Raw genomic sequence first — 18,698 nt, forward strand, 5'->3', positions numbered from 1 at the left:
TTGAGATGGAGTCTCACTGTCACCAGGCTGGAGTGCAGTGGTGCGATCTCGGCTCACTGAAACCTCTGCCTCCTGGGTTCAAGTGATTCTCCTGCCTCAGCCTCCTGAGTTGCTGGGATTACAGGCACCTGCCACCACACCTGGCTAATATTTATATTTTTAGTAGAGACGGGGTTTCACCATGTTGGTCAGGCTGGTCTTGAACTCCTGACCTCGTTATCTGCCCACCTCGGCCTCCCAAAGTGCTGGGATTACAGGCGTGAACCACTGTACCTGGCCGATTTCATTCTTTTCTTTTCTTTTGTTTTTGTTTTTTGAGACGGAGTCTCGCTCTGTCGCCCAGGCTGGAGTGCAGTGGCCAGATCTCAGCTCACTGCAAGCTCTGCCTCCTGGGTTCACGCCATTCTCCTGCCTCACGAGTAGCTGGGACTACAGGCGCCCGCCACCTCGCCCGGCTAGTTTTTTGTGTTTTTTAGTAGAGACGGGGTTTCACCGGGTTAGCCAGGATGGTTTTGATCTCCTGACCTTGTGATCCGCCCGTCTTGGCCTCCCAAAGTGCTGGGATTACAGGCTTGAGCCACCGCGCCCGGCCGATTTCATTCTTTTCAATTCCCTTCCACTGCATTCTGTTACATTCTATGCCCTTCCATTCCACTCTTTTCTACTCCACTGTATTCTACTCCACTCCTTTGTATTCCAGCTTATTATGTTCAATTATATTCTGTTTTATACCACTCCATTCCATTTTATTTCAGTTTATTCTAGTCTAGTCTATTTCATTTTACTCCATTCCATTCTATTCTATTCTACTCTTATATTCCACTCCACTCCACTTCATTCTTATTCCATTCCGTTTTATTTCATTACGCTCCATTGTATTCCACTCCACTCAACACCATTCTGTTCAATTCAGTTGTCTTTCACTATACTTCACTTGCCTTCATTCCATTCCATTCTATTTTCCATTCCACTCCATTCCATCCTATTCAATTCTATTTCATTCTATCTTACTGTATTCCATTACACTTCAATTGATTCTAATATATTCCTTTCCACTTCATTCTATTCTATTTCTTTCCACTGTATACCATTCCATTCATTTCCACTCCACTCCCTTGACTTCATTGCACTCCATTCCTTCCCACTCTATTGTACTCCACCCCATTCCACTTCACTCCATTCCATTATATTTCAGTCTAGTCAACTCTATTCTGCTTTATTTCACTCCTGTCCTACTCCATTCCATTCCACTCCATTCTTTTTCATTTCACTCCACTCCTATTCTATTTCATTCAGCTCTGTTCTATTCCACTTCACACCATTCTGTTCAATTTAGTTTAATCCAATTCTATTCTTTCTATTCTATTCCATTACATTCTCTCTACTTGTCTCCTATTCTATTCCACTCGCTTTTTTTTTTTTTTTTTTTTTTTTTTTTGAGATGGAGTCTTGCTCTGTCACCTAGGCTGGAATCCAGTGGCACGATCTTGGCTCACTGCAACCTCTGCCCCTCAAGTTCAAGGGATTCTCTTGCCTCAGTCTCCTGAATAGCTGGGATTACAGGCATGGGCCACCATGCCCGGCTAATTTTTGTATTTTTAGTAGAGATGGGGTTTCACCATGTTGGTCAGGTTGGTCTCGAAGTCCTGGCCTCAAGTGATCCACCCACCTCAGTCTCCCATATAGAATGGAAATAGTTCCATAGTGGACATCCTACATCACAGGCTACCACGTCCCTGCAGAACGGTAGGATTTAGCTAGCTGTGGTCCTATAGGGGAGAGCCGTTAGCTATTCTACATAACCAACAGTATGCAGCCTATAGCATTCACAAGAAACATGGCAACTCCTGTTGTTGGAGTGGCTTCTCCTATTTGGAGACTGCATAGTCACAAGGCATATTTACCTAGACCCAACACTTTTTCAGTCATGATTCATCCTTGCCCTGATTCTAAGTAAATCAAAGATGTTTAAACCTCCCTGTATCCTGAGTTGGTAATAATTAACCAGGTTACCACATTAGTTCAACATACTGACAAGAAAACATAAAAAAGGCACATAATTACTTGGCCTACACACCTTACGATGTGGGGACCATCTTCTGTTCTCCTCTGAGGACTTCCACCAGCTGAAGAAACCATGAGACATCCGACAGCAATCCCCTCCTTTCCATTGCAGACAGTGCTAAAAGCACTCCAGGCCTTCAAGCCTGCTGAGCTGTTCTTGGTGTGGTCCTCATAAGCTTGCCTGCCAACTGCACAGCTCTCTTGGAGGAGTCCTCCTCCATGTCACTATTATTAGATAACTGTTATGAGCTGCTTTTCTCCATGTGAATCATCCACATTTTTGCCTATGGGAGAAAATTTAGCCCAACGCCTAAGGACTGATGGATATATTCAGCTAAATAAGACTTCCTAAACATTAAAAATTTTCAAAGGCATGATTATTAATCTCAAATGAATAAGTATAAATAAAAATAAAATTATTTTTATGTAACACAAAATACTTTTAAAATAGAGTAAATATTAGTCATAAAGAAATCCTTAATTGTTTAAAAAATAGAAATATTGCCCAGGCGCGGTGGCTCAAGCCTGTAATCCCTGCACTTTGGGAGGCTGAGACGGGCGGATCACGAGGTCAGGAGATCAAGACCATCCTGGCTAACACAGTGAAACCCCGTCTCTACTAAAAAATACAAAAAACTAGCTGGGCGAGGTGGCAGGCGCCTGTAGTCCCAGCTACTTGGGAGGCTGAGGCAGGAGAATGGTGTAAACCCGGGAGGCGGAGCTTGCAGTGAGCTGAGATCCGGCCACTGTACTCCAGCCTGGGCGACACAGTGAGACTCCGTCTCAAAAAAAAAAAAAAAATTGCAATATTATAAAATTGGTCTTTTTGAAAAAAGAAAAAATAGAAAACTTCCAAACTTTAAAAAAAATTTACCCTTTATTGATATGTAATAGATGTATATATATTTGGGGTACATGTGATAATTGGACACATTTATATAATCAAATTCCAAATATGTTTTATGAAGTAAATAGAACATTGGTACCAAATACTAACAAAGACGGTATCAAAAGAAAAAAACAGCAGATCATTCATATTTATTAACATCAATGAAAAAACCTTTTATAAAATATTATAAATGTAAACCATGAGCTTATTAAAAATAATAGACTTTCCAGTGAAAGAGATTAACCAGTCTAGAAAAAGAAAAATAGATCCACTTGAAAAACGAATAAATGTATGGTGATATCTAAAGCAATGGGGGAAGACATATTAAGACAAGTCATGTGGGAATAACTAGATAGTAATATGGATAAGAATAAAGCTTAAATAATTTTATAAAGTAAAAGGAAATGCATGCAAATAGCAAAGTTTTCATATCTTCCATTCTAATTTTTTTTTTAAATGCCAGAATAAAATGCATAGATGAATCATTGTATAAATGGGAGCATGGAAAACTTTCTCACTATGTCTCACATCCTGAAACAATGAAGGAAAATATTAATATATTTGACTACATAGAGTTTTTAAACTAATCTGCTTAGTAATATTAAGCATAAGTCACATTTAAGTGTAGTAAAACCAAATATAAGTAAACATAAGTAAAAACTAAGCATGAAGCAAAATTAAGGGAAGGGCAGAGAAAGATGGCAGAACAGAAGGCTCCACTAATCATTCTCCCTGCAAGGACACCAATTTAACAACTATCTACAAAAAAAGCGCTTTTGTAAGAACTGAAAATCAAGTGTGAACTCACAGTACCTGGTTTTAACTTCATATTGCTGGAAGAGGCATTGCAGAGGTAGGAAAAACAGTATTGAATCACAAACACCGTCCCTGCCACATTCCCAAGCAGCGGTGGCATGGTGCGAAGAGTGATTCTGTGCACTGGAGAGACAACAATTGTGAGGCATTGAACTCAGTGCTGCCCTGTTAGAGCAGAAGACAAAAAGGGACAAAACTCAGCTGATGCCCATCAATGGAAGGCTACATAAACAAGTTCTAGCCAGAGGGAGATCGCCAATCCCAGCAATCAGAACCTGCAAGCCTCACCGCCGCAGGCTAAAGTGCTCCAGGGCCCTAAATAACTTGAAAGGCAATCTAGGCTTCAAGGGCTGCAACTCCTAGGCAAGCTCCAGTGCTGAACTGGGCTCATAGCAGTGGGCTGTGGGGGCACATGACCTGAGACACCAGCTGGAGCAATTAAGGGAGGGCTGGCATTACCCCTTCCCTACGCCCAGGCTGCAGAGTTTGTAGTTCTAAAAAAGAAACTTCCTTCCACTTGAGGAGAGGAAAGGGAAGAGTGGGAGGGCTTCGCCTTGCACCCTGGATACCAGCCCAACCACAGCAGAATAGGTACCAGTCACAGTTGTGAGGCCCCCTTTCCAAGCCTTGGCTCCTGGACATTTCTAGACACACATGGGTTCAGAAGGGAACCCAGTACCTTGAAAGGAAGAACACAGTCCTGCCAGGAATCATCACCTGCTAACTGAAGAGCCCTTGGGCCCTGAATAAGAAGCAGTGATACCCAGGCAGTATGTCATGGTGAGACTCTGAGATGTTCTGGCTTTAGGTGAGACTCAGCACATTACCATCTGTGTGGCTAAGGAGCAAGACTCCTGCTTGAGAAAAGCAGAGGGAAAAGTAAAGGGGACTTTATTTTGCACCTTAGGTATCGGGTTGGCCACAGGGGAGTAGAGCACCAAGCAAGCTCTTGGGGTCCTCAATTCAAGGACTTGGCTTTTTTATGGTGATATGGCTTGGATCTGTGTCCTCACCCAAATCTCGCGTTCGGTTGTAATTCCTAAAGTTGGAGGTGGGGCCTGGTGAGAGGTGACTAGATCGTGGGGGTGGTTTCTCATGAATAATTTAACACTATCCCCCCTTGGTATTGTCATCACAATAGTGAGTGAGTTCTCATGAGATCTGGTTATTTAAAAGCATGTAGCCTCTCCCCCATCTTTCTCTTGCTGCTATGGCCATGTGACATGCCTGCTCCCCCTTCATCTTCCACCATGACTGTAAGTTTCCTGAGGCCTCCCAAGAAGCTGAGTAGCTGCCAGCATCATGCTTCCTGTACAGCCTGTGGAACCCTGAGCCAATTGAGCCTCTTTTTATTATACATTAACCAGTTTCAGATATTTGTTTATGGCAATGCAAGAACAGCCCAATACAGAAAATTGGTACTGAGGAGTGGGGCATTGCTATAAAGATACCTGAAAATGTGACGTGACTTTGAAAGTGGGTAACAGACAGGAGTTGGAAGAGTTTGCAGGGTTCAGAAGAAGACAGGAAGACGATGGGAAGTTTGGAATATCCTACAGATTGGTTTCATGGTTGTGTCCAAATTGCTGTTAGTGATAGGGACGTGAAAGTCCAGGCTGTCAGATGGAAATGAGGAGCTTATTAAGAAATGGAGCAAAGGTCACTTTCTTTATGCCTTAGCAAAGAACTTGGCTGCTTTGTATATCTGCCCTAGAAATTTGTGGAGCTTTGAACTTGCGAATGATGATTTAGTGTATCTGGTGGTAGAAATTTCTGAACAACAAAACATTCAAGAAGTAGAGTGGCTACTTCCAAAAACCTGTGCTCATATGCATGAGCAAAGAAATGATCTAAAGTTAGAATTTATATTTAAAGGGGATGCAGAGCATAACAGTTTGGAAAATTTGCAGCATGGTCATGTGGTAAACAAGAAAAGCCCCCAAACTAGCTAGCCATGTGCAGAAAACTGAAACTGGACCCCTTCCTTACACCTTATATAAAAATTAACTCAAGATGGATTAAAGACTTACATGTAAAACCCAAAACCAGAAAAACCCTAGAAGAAAACCTAGGCAGTATCATTCAGGACATAGGCATGGGCAAAGGCTTCATGACTAAAACACCAAAAACAATTGCAACAAAAGCCAAAGTTTACAAATGGGATCTAATTAAACTAAACAGCTTCTGCACAGCAAAAGAAACTATCATCAGAGTGAACAGACATCTTACAGAATGGGAGAAGATTTTTGCAATCTACCCACTGACAAAGGTTTAATATCCAGAATCTACAAGGAACTTAAACAAATCTACAAGAAAAAAACAAGCCCATCAAAAAGTGGGCAAAGCATATGAACAGATACTTCTCAAAAGAAGACATTTATGTGACCAACAAACATATCGAGAAAAGCTCAACATCACTAATCGTCAGAGAAATGCAAATCAAAACCATAATGAGATACCATCTCATGCCAGTCAGAATGGCAATTTTTAAAAAGTCAGGAAGCAACGGATGTCGTAGAGGATGTGGAGAAATAGGAAGGCTTTTACACTGTTGGTGGGAGTGTAAATTAGCTCAACCATTGTGAAAAACAGTGTGATGATTCCTCAAGGGTGCAGAACCAGAAATACCATTTGACCCAGCAATCCCATTACTGGGTATATACCCAAAGGAATATAAATCACTGTACTATAAAGACACATGCACACATATATTTATTGCAGCACTGTTTACAATAGCAAAGACATAGATCAAACCCAAATGCCCATCAATGATAGACTGGATAAAGAAAATGTGGCACATACACACCATAGAACACTATGCTGCCATAAAAAGGAATGAGATAATGTCCTTTGCAGGGACATGGATGAAGCTGGAAGCCATCATCCTCAGCAAACTGACACACAGGAAGAGAAAACCAAACACTGCATGTTCTCACTCATAAGCGGGAGTTGAACAATGAGAACACATGGACACAGAGAGGACACACACCAGGGCCTGCTGGGGGCTGTGGGGTGAGGGGAGGGAACTTAGAAGATGGGTCAATAGGTGCAGCAAACCACCATGACACATGTATACCTATGTAACAAACCTGCACATTCTGCATGTGTATTCCTTTTTTTTTTTTAAGAAGAAACCAAAAAAGAAAAGTCCATTTTCAGGGGAGGAATTCAAGCATGCTATAGAAATTTGCATAAGTAAAAATGAGTCAAGTGCTGATAGCTAAGACAATAGGGAAAAGGCCTCAAAAGCATTTCAGAGACTTGGCAAGAGGCTCTCCCATCACAGGCCCAAAGGCCTACGAGGGAAAAATGGTTTTATGGACCATGACCAGGGCTCACCCTGCAAGCCTTGGAACACAACTCCCTGCATCCTAGTCATTCCAGCTCCAGCCTTGGCTCAAAAAGGCCCAGGCACAGTTCAGGCCACTGCTTCAGAGGGTGCAAGCTGTAAGTCTGGTGGCTTCCACGTGGTGTTAAGCCTGTTGGTGTAGAGAATACAAGAGTTGAGGCCTGGAAGCCTCCGCCTAGATTTCAGAGAATATATGGGAAAGCCTGGTATTTAGGTAGAAGCCTGCTACAGAGGCAGATCCCACATGGGGAACCTCTATTAGGGTAGTGTGGAGGGGAAATGTGTAGCCCCCACACAGAGTCCCCACCAGGGCACTGCCTAGTGGAGTTGTAAGAAGGGGGCCACCGTCCTGTAGACCCTGGAATGGTAGATCCACTGGCAGCTTGCTCCCTGCATCTGGAAAAGCTGCAGGCAATCAACACCAGTTCATGAGATCAGCCACTGGGGGCAAACCCTGCAAAGTCACGGGTGGAGCTGCCCAGGGTCTTGGGAGCCCATCCCTTGCACCACTGTGCTATGGATTTGAGACATAAAGTCAAAAGAGATTATTTTGGATCTTTAAGATTTATGACTGCCCTGCTGGGTTTCAAACTTGCATGGGGCAAGGAGCCCCTTTCTTTTGGCCAGTGTCTCCCTTTTACAAAAGGAGTGTTTACCCAATGCCTATATCCCCATTGTATCTTGGGAGTAACTAACTTCTTTTTGATTGACAAGTTCATAGGTGGAAGAGGCTTGCTTTGTCACAGATGAGAATTTGGACTTTGGACTTTTGAGTTAATGCTGGGATGAGTTTAGACTTTGGGGCACTGTTGGGAAGGCATGATTATGTTTTGCAATGTAAGAATAAATTAACACAGATGGCATTTCTGGATGTGCCCTGGACCAGAGGGGAGCCTGTTGCCCTGAAGGGTGAGTCTAGGTCAGGCAAAATTTACCACAAGCTGAATGGAGAGCCCTTGGGCCTTCAGGGAACATCAGCGGCAGTCTTGCAGTACTGCCCATGGGCCAGTGGTGGTGGCCATGGGGTGAGGCTCCTCTGCCTTTGGAAAAGAGAGGAAGAGTGGGAAGGACTAATCTTGTGGCTGGAGTGCTAGCTCAGCTGCAGAACAATATCCCACTAGGTAGTCTTCTAAGGTTTTTGACATTAGTCCTTGCCTCCCGGACAGCACCTCTGGACATTTCCCTGGCCTGGAGGAGCTCACCACACTGAAGGAACAAACAGGCTTGGCTGACTTTGCCACATGCTGATTGTGGAGCCCCAGAGCTTTGAGCAAACAAAGGCTGTAGCGAGAAAGGAGTTACAGCAGGCCTTGGGTGAGACCCAGTTCTGTGCTTGTTTTGGGACTGACCCAGCACAGCTTTAGAAGTAGTGGCCATAGGGGTACTTGTGTCACTCCACTGCCAGCTCCAGGTGGCTCAGAACAGAGAGAGACTGTTTAGAAGAAAGTAAGAAAAGAAAACCAGAGTCTTTGCCTTGTAAATCAGAGAATTCTTCCAGATCTTGTGCAAGACCATCAAGGCAGTACTTCCATGAGTTTGCAAGAACCACAGCCATTAGTGGGCTTAGGGTGCCCCCTAAAGCGGATACAACTTAGATCATAATGCCCAAGTCCTTTTGAATATCTGAAAAGCCTTCCCAAGAAGAATGGGAACAAACAAGCCCAGACTATAAAGACTACAATAAATACCTAATTATTTAATGTCTAGGCACAGACAAACATTTACAAGTATCAAGATCATCCAGGAAAACATGACCTCACCAAATGAACTAAATAAGGCAACAGAGATCAATCCTGGAGAAACAGAGATATGTGGCCTTTCAGACAGAGAATTCAAAATAGATGTGTTAAAGGAATGCAAAGAAATTCAAGATAATACAGAAAAGGAATTCAGAATTCTATCAGATAAATTTAATAAAGTGGTTGAAATAATTAAAAAGAATCAAGCAGAAATCCTAGAGGTGAAACATGCACTTGGCATACTAAAACATGCATTAGAGTTTGTTAGTAGCAGAATTGATCAAGCAGAAGAAAGAATTAGTGAGCATAAAGACAAGCTGTTTTAAAATATGCAGTCAGAGGAGACTAAAGAAAAAAAGAATAAAAAAGAATGAGGCACATCTATAAGATCTAGAAAATAGCCTCAAAAGGGCAAATCTGAGAATTGTTGGCTATAAAGAGGAGGTAGAGAAAGATAGAGGTAGAAAGTTTATACAGAGAAACAACACAGAACTCCCCAAACCTAGAGAAACATATCAATATCCAACTAAAGAAGGTTACATATCAGAACATCAAGCAGACTTAACCCAAAGACGACGACCTCAAGGCATTTAATAATCAGACTCCCAAAGGTCAACAATAAAGAAAGGACCCTAAAAGAAGCAAAAGAGAAAAGAAACAGCACTCCATAGAGCTTCAGTATGTCTGGCAGTAGACTTTTTAGTGGAAACCTTATAAGCCAGAAGAGAATGGCATGATTCATTTAATGTGCTGAACAAAAAGGGAAAAAAGGCTGGGTGCGGTGGCTCAAGCCTGTAATCCCAGCACTTTGGGAGGCCGAGACGGGCGGATCACGAGGTCAGGAGATCGAGACCATCCTGGCTAACACGCTGAAACCCCGTCTCTACTAAAAATACAAAAAATTAGCCGGGCGAGGTGGCGGCGCCTGTGGTCCCAGCTACTCGGGAGGCTGAAGCAGGAGAATGGCGGGAACCCGGGAGGCGGAGCTTGCAGTGAGCTGAGATCTGGCCACTGCACTCCAGCCTGGGCAACAGAGCGAGACTCTGTCTCAAAAAAAAAAAAAAAACAAAAACAAAAACAAAAACGACTTTTATCCCAGAGTAGTATATCTGGCAAAGATATCCTTCAAATATTTGAAGAATATTTGGGAGAGAGAAATATGACTTTCCCAGACAAACAAAAGCTAAGAGATTTCATCAACACCAGAACTGTCCTCCAAGAAATGCCAAAGGGATTACTTCAATCAGAAAGAAAAGAATGTGGCCGTGCACAGTGGCTCACACCTGTAATCCCAGCACTTTGGGAGGCCAAGGTGAGTGGATCACTGAAGTCAGGAGTTCAAGACCAGCCTGGCCAACATGGTGAAACCTCATCTCTACTAAAAATACAGAAAGTAGCTGGATGTGGTGGTGGGCACCTGTAATCCCAGCTACTCTGGAGGCTGAGGCAGGAGAATTGCTTGAACCCAGGAGGTGGAGGAGGTTGCAGTGAGCAGAGATCATACCACTGCACTCCAGAGAAAGAAAAGAAAAGAAAAGAAAGAGAAAGAAAGAAAGAGAGAGGGAGGGAGGGAGGGAAGGAAGGAAGGTTGGTTTGTTGGTTAAGGGGCAATAAGAAATCATCTGAAGGCACAAAACTTACTGTTAATAGTAAAGACACAAAGAAGCACAGAATATTATAACACTGTTACTGTGGTGTGTAAATTACTATTTTTAAACATTTATTTATTTTTACTAGAAAGTCAAGGCCAATGTGTAAATTATTCTTAAGAAGAAAAATTAAATGATGTCCCAGCACCTACATAGCACCAGCCTCTCCCCAAGAGTCTCCCCAGCAAAAAGGGTCTCCCAGACCATACTATTGTTGGTGAGTTGTTTTGTCTTCATATATAGGATGGACTTCATATTCTCATTTTCAGTGGTTGTAGCATGGATCAACAACCCTCTATTGGTATGGTTCCATAAGCTTGTGGTCAATAGCTATGCCACAATTAGTCCTTTAGTCTTAATCTATGCTGATAAGCAAATATTCAAGATTGTTCAGACTCTTTGGAGGAGAATAATTAAGGTTTATCAAAAGTGATGAAAATTTGCAACTAGAAATGCATTTGATAGTCCCCCAAATAGTTTTACATGTTGCATAGGGTATTTCTCTGAATACATTCATTCAAGGTTATTACCAACATTGTGTTGTATCAATTATAATAATCTTTGTAATATGATTAATATGATTAGCAAATACAATTGAGTAAATTGTGCACATCAATCATACATCTATAAGGATTTTGTTTCTTTGCTTTCTTTCTTTTTTTTTTTTTTTTTTTTGAGACAGAGTCTTGCTCTGTCACCCAGGCTGGAGTGCAGTGGTCGGATCTCACCTCACTGCAAGCTCCGCCTCCCGGGTTCACGCCATTCTCCTGCCTCAGCCTCCCAAGTAGCTGGGACTACAGGTGCCGCCACCACACTCGGCTAGTTTTATGTATTTTTAGTAGAGACGGGGTTTCACTGTGTTAGCCAGGATGGTCTCCATCTCCTGACCTCATGATCCACCCGCCTCGGCCTCCCAAAGTGCTGGGATTACAGGCGTGAGCCACCGCGACTGGCCACACTAGTCTCGTTTGTATATAAATAGCCCGTTTTATTTGTCACATTTTTTTGATCTCCCATATGTATCTCCAATTCCCAACTTTGTTATTTCTTTGTTTTTATTTTTACTTATTTATATATATATATATTTTTTTCTGAGACAGGATTTCTGTCTGTGCCCCAGCCTGGGGTGCAATGGCACAATCATGTCTCACTGCTCCCTTGACCTCCTGGGCTCAAATGGTCCTCCCACCTCAGCCTCTGAATAGCTGGGATTATAGGCACACGCCACCACACCTGGCTAATTAAAAACATTTTTTTTGTAGAGACAGGGTCTCGCTATGTTGCTGAGGCTGGTCTCAAACTCCTCGGGCTCAAGTACTCCTCCTGCCTTGGCCTCTCAAAGTGTTGGATTATAGGTATGAGCCATCTTTCCTGATCTGACTTTATCATTTCTATAAAATTCAGTCTTTATTTCAAATATTGTATCTTTGTTTTCCCTCTTCTCTACTTCTGAATTTTCAACATGATTTAAATTAGACCTGCTCATTTGATTATTTGTATCTCCTAATCTCTTTCATATATTTTAGATCTCTCTGCTTTCTCAGCTGCATTCTAAACATTTTATTCAGCCAAGTAGCTTAGTTATCATTTTACCTGAAGTCTGTATGAACTGCCATTTAACAATTCAATTCATTTTCATGGCTCTGATGCCAGTTTATTTCTTTTTTATATTTTTATGTTGATACATAATATATGTACATATTTATGTCATATGTATAATATTTTGTTATATGCATACAATGTATAATGATCAAGTTGGTGTATAGGGTATTCATCAACTCAAATTTTTATTTTTAATTTTACAAAAACTTTTTGGAGATAGGGTTTCACTCCGTCACCCAGGCTGGAGTGCAGCGGTGTAATCATGGCTCACTGTAGTCTCAACTCCCTGGGCTGAAGAAATTTTCCCACCTCAGCCTCCTAAGTAACTGGGACCGCAGGCGCCTACCACCACACCTGGCTGATTATTATTATTTTTGTAGAGATGGGATATCACTGTTGCTTAGGCTAGTCTCAAAATCCTGGCCTCAAATATCCCACTCCCTTGACCTCCCGAAGTGCTGGGATTACAGGAATGAGCTAGCGTATCCAGCCTGTTTATTATTTCTATGTGTTGGAAACCTTTCAGTTCTCTATTCAAGCTATTTTGAAATATACAATACATTGTAATATATAGTCAGTTACTCTGCTATCAAATAATAAAACATTTCTTTTATCTAACTGTATGTTTGTACCCATTAACAACCTCTGTTCTTCCATCAGCACCCATCTACACATACTTCTCAGTCTCTGGTGGCTATCATTTTTCTCTCTATCTCCATGAGGTCAACTTTTTTTTCTCCCACATATAAGTGAAACTATTCAATATTTGTCCTTTTTTTTTTTTTTGAGACGGAGTTTCGTTGTGGCCCAGGCTGGAGTGCAGTGGCCGGATCTCAGCTCACTGCAAGCTCCGCCTCCCGGGTTTAGGCCATTCTCCTGCCTCAGCCTCCTGAGTAGCTGGGACCACAGGCGCCGCCACCTCGCCCGGCTAGATTTTTGTACTTTTTAGTAGAGACGGGGTTTCACCATGTTAGCCAGGATGGTCTCGATCTCCCGACCTCATAATCCACTCGTCTCGGCTTCCCAAAGTGCTGGGATTACAGGCTTGAGCCACCGCACCCGGCCCAATATTTGTCCTTCTGTGCCTGGCATACATCACTTAACATAATGACATCCATTTATATCCATGTTGCTGCAAATAACAAAATTTCAGTTTTTTTAAAGGCATAATAGTAGTTTATTGTGCACATACACTACATTTTCATTCATTGATGGACAATTTGGTTGATCTCATGTCTTTGCTATTGCAAATACTGTTGTGATAAACATGCAAATGTAGGCATCCCTTTGATCTATGGATTTCCTTTTCTTTCGATAAATACCCAGTAGTGGGATTGCTAGATGCTATGGTAGTTTTGTGGTTTTTTTTTCTTTTTTTTTGTAGAAATCTCTATTCTCTTTTTCCGCAGTGGCTGTACTGACTTACATTGCCACCAGCAGTATATGAGTTTTATTTTCTCCACATTCTTGCCAACATCTCTTATGTTTTCCTTTTAATAATAGTCATTTTAACTGGGGTAAGATGATATCTCATTCTGGTTTTGATTTATATTTCCCTTGTGTCTGGTAATGTTGAGCATTAAAAAAAAAACCTGTTAGCCATTTGCACTTCTTCTTTTGAAAAATGTCTATTTATGTCCTTTGCGTACTTTTTAATGTGATTGCTTTTTACTATTTGAGTATATTTTGGATGTTAGTTCTTTGTCAGATGAATAGTTTGCAAATATTTTCTCCCATTCAACAAGTTGTTTCTTTGCTACATTGATTGTTTTCTCTGCTTTGTAGGTTTTTTATTTAATAATATTTTCCCATTTGTCTGCTTTTGTTTTTGTTTTCATTGTGTGTGTTTTTGATGTCTTAGCCATAAAATATTTGCCTAAACTAATGTTCTGAAGTGTTTTCTGTGTATTTTTATCTAATAGTTTTATAGTTTCAGGTCTTATGTATAAGTTCATAATTCATCTTCAGTTGATTTTTGTTTATGGTGAGAAATAAGGGTCCAGTTTCATACTTTTGCATGTAGATATCCAGTTTTCCCAGCACCATTAATTGAAAATAGTGTCCAACACCCAGTGTATGTTCTTGGAGCCTTTGTAGAAAACCAGTTGGCTGTAAATACATGGATTTATTTCTCAGTTCTATACTCTGTTCCATTGGACTATGTGTCTCTCTTAAACTCAATACCATGCTATTGTTGTTACTTTTGCCTTTTAATATATTTTATTTACTTTTCTTTTTCTCTTTTTCTTTCTTTTGGTTTTAATTTTTGTGGGTACATAGTAGGTATACATATTTATGGGGTGCATGAGATGGGGTGTGATACAGGCATGCAATGTGAAATAATCACAGCATAGAGAACGGACATCTGTCACCTCAAGCATTTATCCTTTGAATCACAAACAATACAATTACACCCTTTAAATTATTTTAAAATGTACAATTAAATTATTATTGACTATAGCCGCCCTGTTGTGGCATCAAATAGTAGGTCTTATTCATTGCTTCTAATTATTTTTTGTATCCGTTAACAATCCTCACCTCCCCCCAACACACATCCCTCAATGACCCTTCCAGTCTCTGGAAACCATCCTTCTATTCTCTATCTCCATGGATTCAATTGTTTTGATATTTAGATCTCACAAATAAGTAAGAACATATGACATTTATCTCTCTGTGCCTGGATTATTTAATTAAACATAATGATGTCCAGTTCCATTCATGTTGTTGCAAAGGACTGGATCTCATTCTTTTTTTTTTTTTCTTTTTTTTGCTTAATAATACTCCATTGTGTACATGTACCATGTTTTTTAAGATTTATTTTTTATTTCAATATGCCTTTGGGGAACAACTGGTGTTTAGTTACATGAATAAATTCTTTAGTGGTGATTTCCGAGATTTTGGTTCACCCATCACACAAGTAGTGTACACTGTGCCCTATGTGTAGTCATTTATCCCTCACCCTCCTTCCACCCTTCCCCCAAGTTCCCAAAGTCCATTGTATCATTCTTATGCCTTTGTGTTCTCATAGCTTAGCTCCCACTTATGAGTGAGAACATACGATATTTGGTTGTCCGTTCCTGAGTTACTTTACTTAGAATAATAGTCTCCAATTCCATTCAGGTTGCTGCAAATGCCATTATTTCATTCCGTTTTATGACTGAGGTAGTATTCCATGGTATATATATATATACCACATTTTCTTTATCCATTTGTTGGTTGATGGGACTTTTTTTTTTTGCAGTTGTGAATTGTGCTGCTATAAACATGCATGTGCAAGTATCTTTTTCATATAATGACTTCTTTTCCTCTGGGTATAGATACCCAGTGGGATTGCTGGATCAAGTGGCAGATCTACTTTTAGTTCTTTAAGGAATCTCCACGTTGTTTTCCATCCTGGTTGTACTAGTTTACATTCCCATCAGCCATGTAAAAGTATTCCCATTTCACCACATCCACGCAAACATATATTATTTTTTAATTTTTTTATTATGGCAATTCTTGCAGGAGTGAGGTGGTATTGCATTGCAGTTTTGATCTCCATTTCCCTAATAATTAGTGATGTTGAGCATTTTTCCATAGCTTCTTGGCCATTTGTCAATCTGTTTTTGAGAATTCATGTCCTTAGCCCACTTTTTGATGGGATTATTTGTTTTGTTCTTGCTGATTTCTTTGTAGATTCTGGATATTAGTCTTTTGTTAGATGTAGAGATTGTGAAAATTTTCTCCCACTCTGTAAGTTGTCTGTTAACTCTGCTGATTCTTTTGCTCTGCCAAAGCTTTTTAGTTTAATTAAGTCCCACCTATTTATATTTGTTTTTGTTGCATATGCTTTTGGGTTCTTGGTCATAAAGTTTTTGCCTAAGTCAGTGTCTAGAAGGGTTTTGATTTTTTTTTATGGTGCCAATTTTAAACAGTTTTTATTTAAGACACTGATTTTCTGGTTGAAATACAGTATTTATAAAGTGCAATGTTATTTCCTTGCCCTGTGCATATGTTCCATATTCAAGTATTGAGAATGCCCAGTAACTTACTATAGTAGCCGGACTTTTAAAAACTGCCACAGAATTTGCTACAAATTTAGGTCCTACAATGTTTTGAAATGTGTGGAACGATGCTACATCTATACTTGGGCTGGCTTAATCAACCTCTTCCATGGTGGGCCCTGAGGAAGCACCATCAGAGGGAGGAGCTCCACCACCAGGGAGTCCCCCAGTCATTCCTCCTGGCATGCCTCCTGCACTCGGGTACACTTGGTAATGATGGAATTACGGACTATCTCCAGCTCTTTCTGCTGATGTTCAAATTCTTCCTTCTCGGCAGTCTGATTCTTATCAAGCCAGTTGATAATTTTATTATACTTGTCCAGAATCTTCTGTTTGTCTTCATCATGAATCTTGCCTTGTAGTTTCTCATCTTGAACAGTTGCTTTCATGTTGAATGCATATGACTCAAGTGAATGCTTAGATGATACTTCATCCCTCTGCTTCTCATCTTCAGCTTTGTAAGTCTCAGCTTCCTGGACCATACATTCAATGTCTTCCTTGCTCAAACGGCCCTTGTCATTAGTGATAGTAACCTTGTTCTCTTTTCTTGTACTCTTGTCCACAGCAGACATTGAGGATACCACTGGCATCAATGTCAAAAGTGACTTCAATCTGAGGAACATCACAGGAAGGTGCAGGAAGTATGCCTGTGAGTTCACACTTGCCAAGCAGGTTGTTATCCTTGGTTGTGGCACGCTCACCTTCATAAACCTGAATAAGCACACCAGGCTGGTTGTCAGAATACGTAGTGAAGGTCTGTGTCTGCTGGTAGTAGGAATGGTAGTATTACGCTTGATGAGGACAGTGATGACTCCACCAGCAGTTCCAATACCAAGGGAAAGAAGAGAGACATCTAAGAGCACCAAATCTTGGACATTTCCAGACTTGTCTCCAGATAGGATGGCTACCTGGACAGCTGCACCATAAGCAAGAACTTCATCAGGGTTGATGCTCTTATTTGGTTCTTTTCCATTGATAAAGTCTTGGAGAAGCTTTTGAATCTTGGGGATATGAGTAGAACCACCAAACAGGACAATATCATGAATCTGTGACTTGTCCAGTTTGGCATCTTGAAGGGCTTTCTCTATGGGGTCTAGGGTGCTATGGAACAGGTCGGCATTCAATTCTTCAAATTGGGCATGGGCACTGGACGTATAGAAGTCGATTCCTTCACAGAGAGAATCAATCTCAATACTGGCCTGGGTGCTGGAAGAGAGAGTATGCTTAGCGTGTTCACAAGCAGTACGGAGGCATCTTACAGCTCTCTTGTTCTCACTGATGTCCTTCTTATGCTTGCACTTGAACTCAGCAATCAAATGGTTGACATTCAGTTGTCAAAGTTTTCTCCACCCAAGTGGGTGTTTCTGGCTGTAGATTTGACCTCAAAGATTCCATCCTCAGTAGTGAGGATTGACACGTCAAAAGAGCCACCTCTCAGGTCAAAGATCAGCACGTTTTTTTCAGCTCCAACCTTTTTGTCTAAGCCCATAAGCAATAGCAGCAACAGTTGGCTCATTGATAATTCTAAGTACATTGAGACCAGCAATAGTTCCAGCATCTTTGGTAACCTGACGCTGAGAGTCATTAAAGTAAGCTGGCACTGTGACCACAGCATTGTTAACAGTATTGCCAAGGTATGCTTCTGCAATTTCCTTCATCTTTATCGGAACCATAGAGGGCACCTTCTCTGGGTAGAAGCTTTTGGTCTCTGCCTTGTATTCCACTTGGACCTTGGGCCCGCCAGCATCATTCACCGACATGAGGGGCCAATGCTTCATATCAGACTGGATAACAGCATCATCAAATCTGCATCCAATCAGATGTTTGGCATCAAAAACCATGTTGGTGGGGTTGCAACTTGATTCTTGTGGCATCACGGATCAATCGTTCAGTGTCTGTAAAGGTGACATAGCTTGGAGTGGTTCCATTTCCCTGATCATTGGCAATTATCTCTACTTTTCTGTGCCGGAAAACACCCACTCAAGAGTAGGTGGTGCCAATATCAATATCAACTGCAGGTCCCTTCGACACAGTTGCTGGTGTGTAGGCCTGGCTCCAACTATAAAGAAAGACACAGAAACCCTGAGAGCTGCAGGTAGGTTCAGTGACAGAAGGGTTTTTTCTGATGTCATCTTGTAGAAGCTTTATGGTGTCAGGTCTTAGATTTAAGTCTTTGATCCATCGTGGATTTATTTATTTATTTATTTTTAAAATTTTTTTTGAGACAGAGCCTTGCTCTGTCGCCTGGGCTGGAGTGCAGTGGCCAGATCTCAGCTCACTGCAAGCTCCGCCTCCTGGGTTCACGCCATTCTCCTGCCTCAGCCTCCGGAGCAGCTGGGACTACAGGCGCCCGCCACCTTGCCCGGCTAGTTTTTTTTGTGTGTGTATTTTTAGTAGAGACGGGGTTTCACCGAGTTAGCCAGGATGGTCTCGATCTCCTGACCTCGTGATCCACCCGTCTCGGCCTCCCAAAGTACTGGGATTACAGGCTTGAGCCACCGCGCCCAGCCGGATTGATTTTTTTATAAGGGGAGAGGTGAGGATTCA

At 41.4% G+C, this 18,698-nt stretch overlaps 1 pseudogene; it reads right to left on the bottom strand.

Annotated features, from left to right (window-relative positions):
- Positions 1 to 16,244: 16,244 nt before the first annotated feature.
- Positions 16,245 to 18,007, bottom strand: LOC111545311 (annotated as a pseudogene).
- Between the last annotated feature and the right edge of the window lie 691 nt (positions 18,008 to 18,698).

This window comes from Piliocolobus tephrosceles, chromosome 1 (genome assembly GCF_002776525.5).
Source record: "Piliocolobus tephrosceles isolate RC106 chromosome 1, ASM277652v3, whole genome shotgun sequence".
Classification (NCBI taxonomy): domain Eukaryota; kingdom Metazoa; phylum Chordata; class Mammalia; order Primates; family Cercopithecidae; genus Piliocolobus; species Piliocolobus tephrosceles.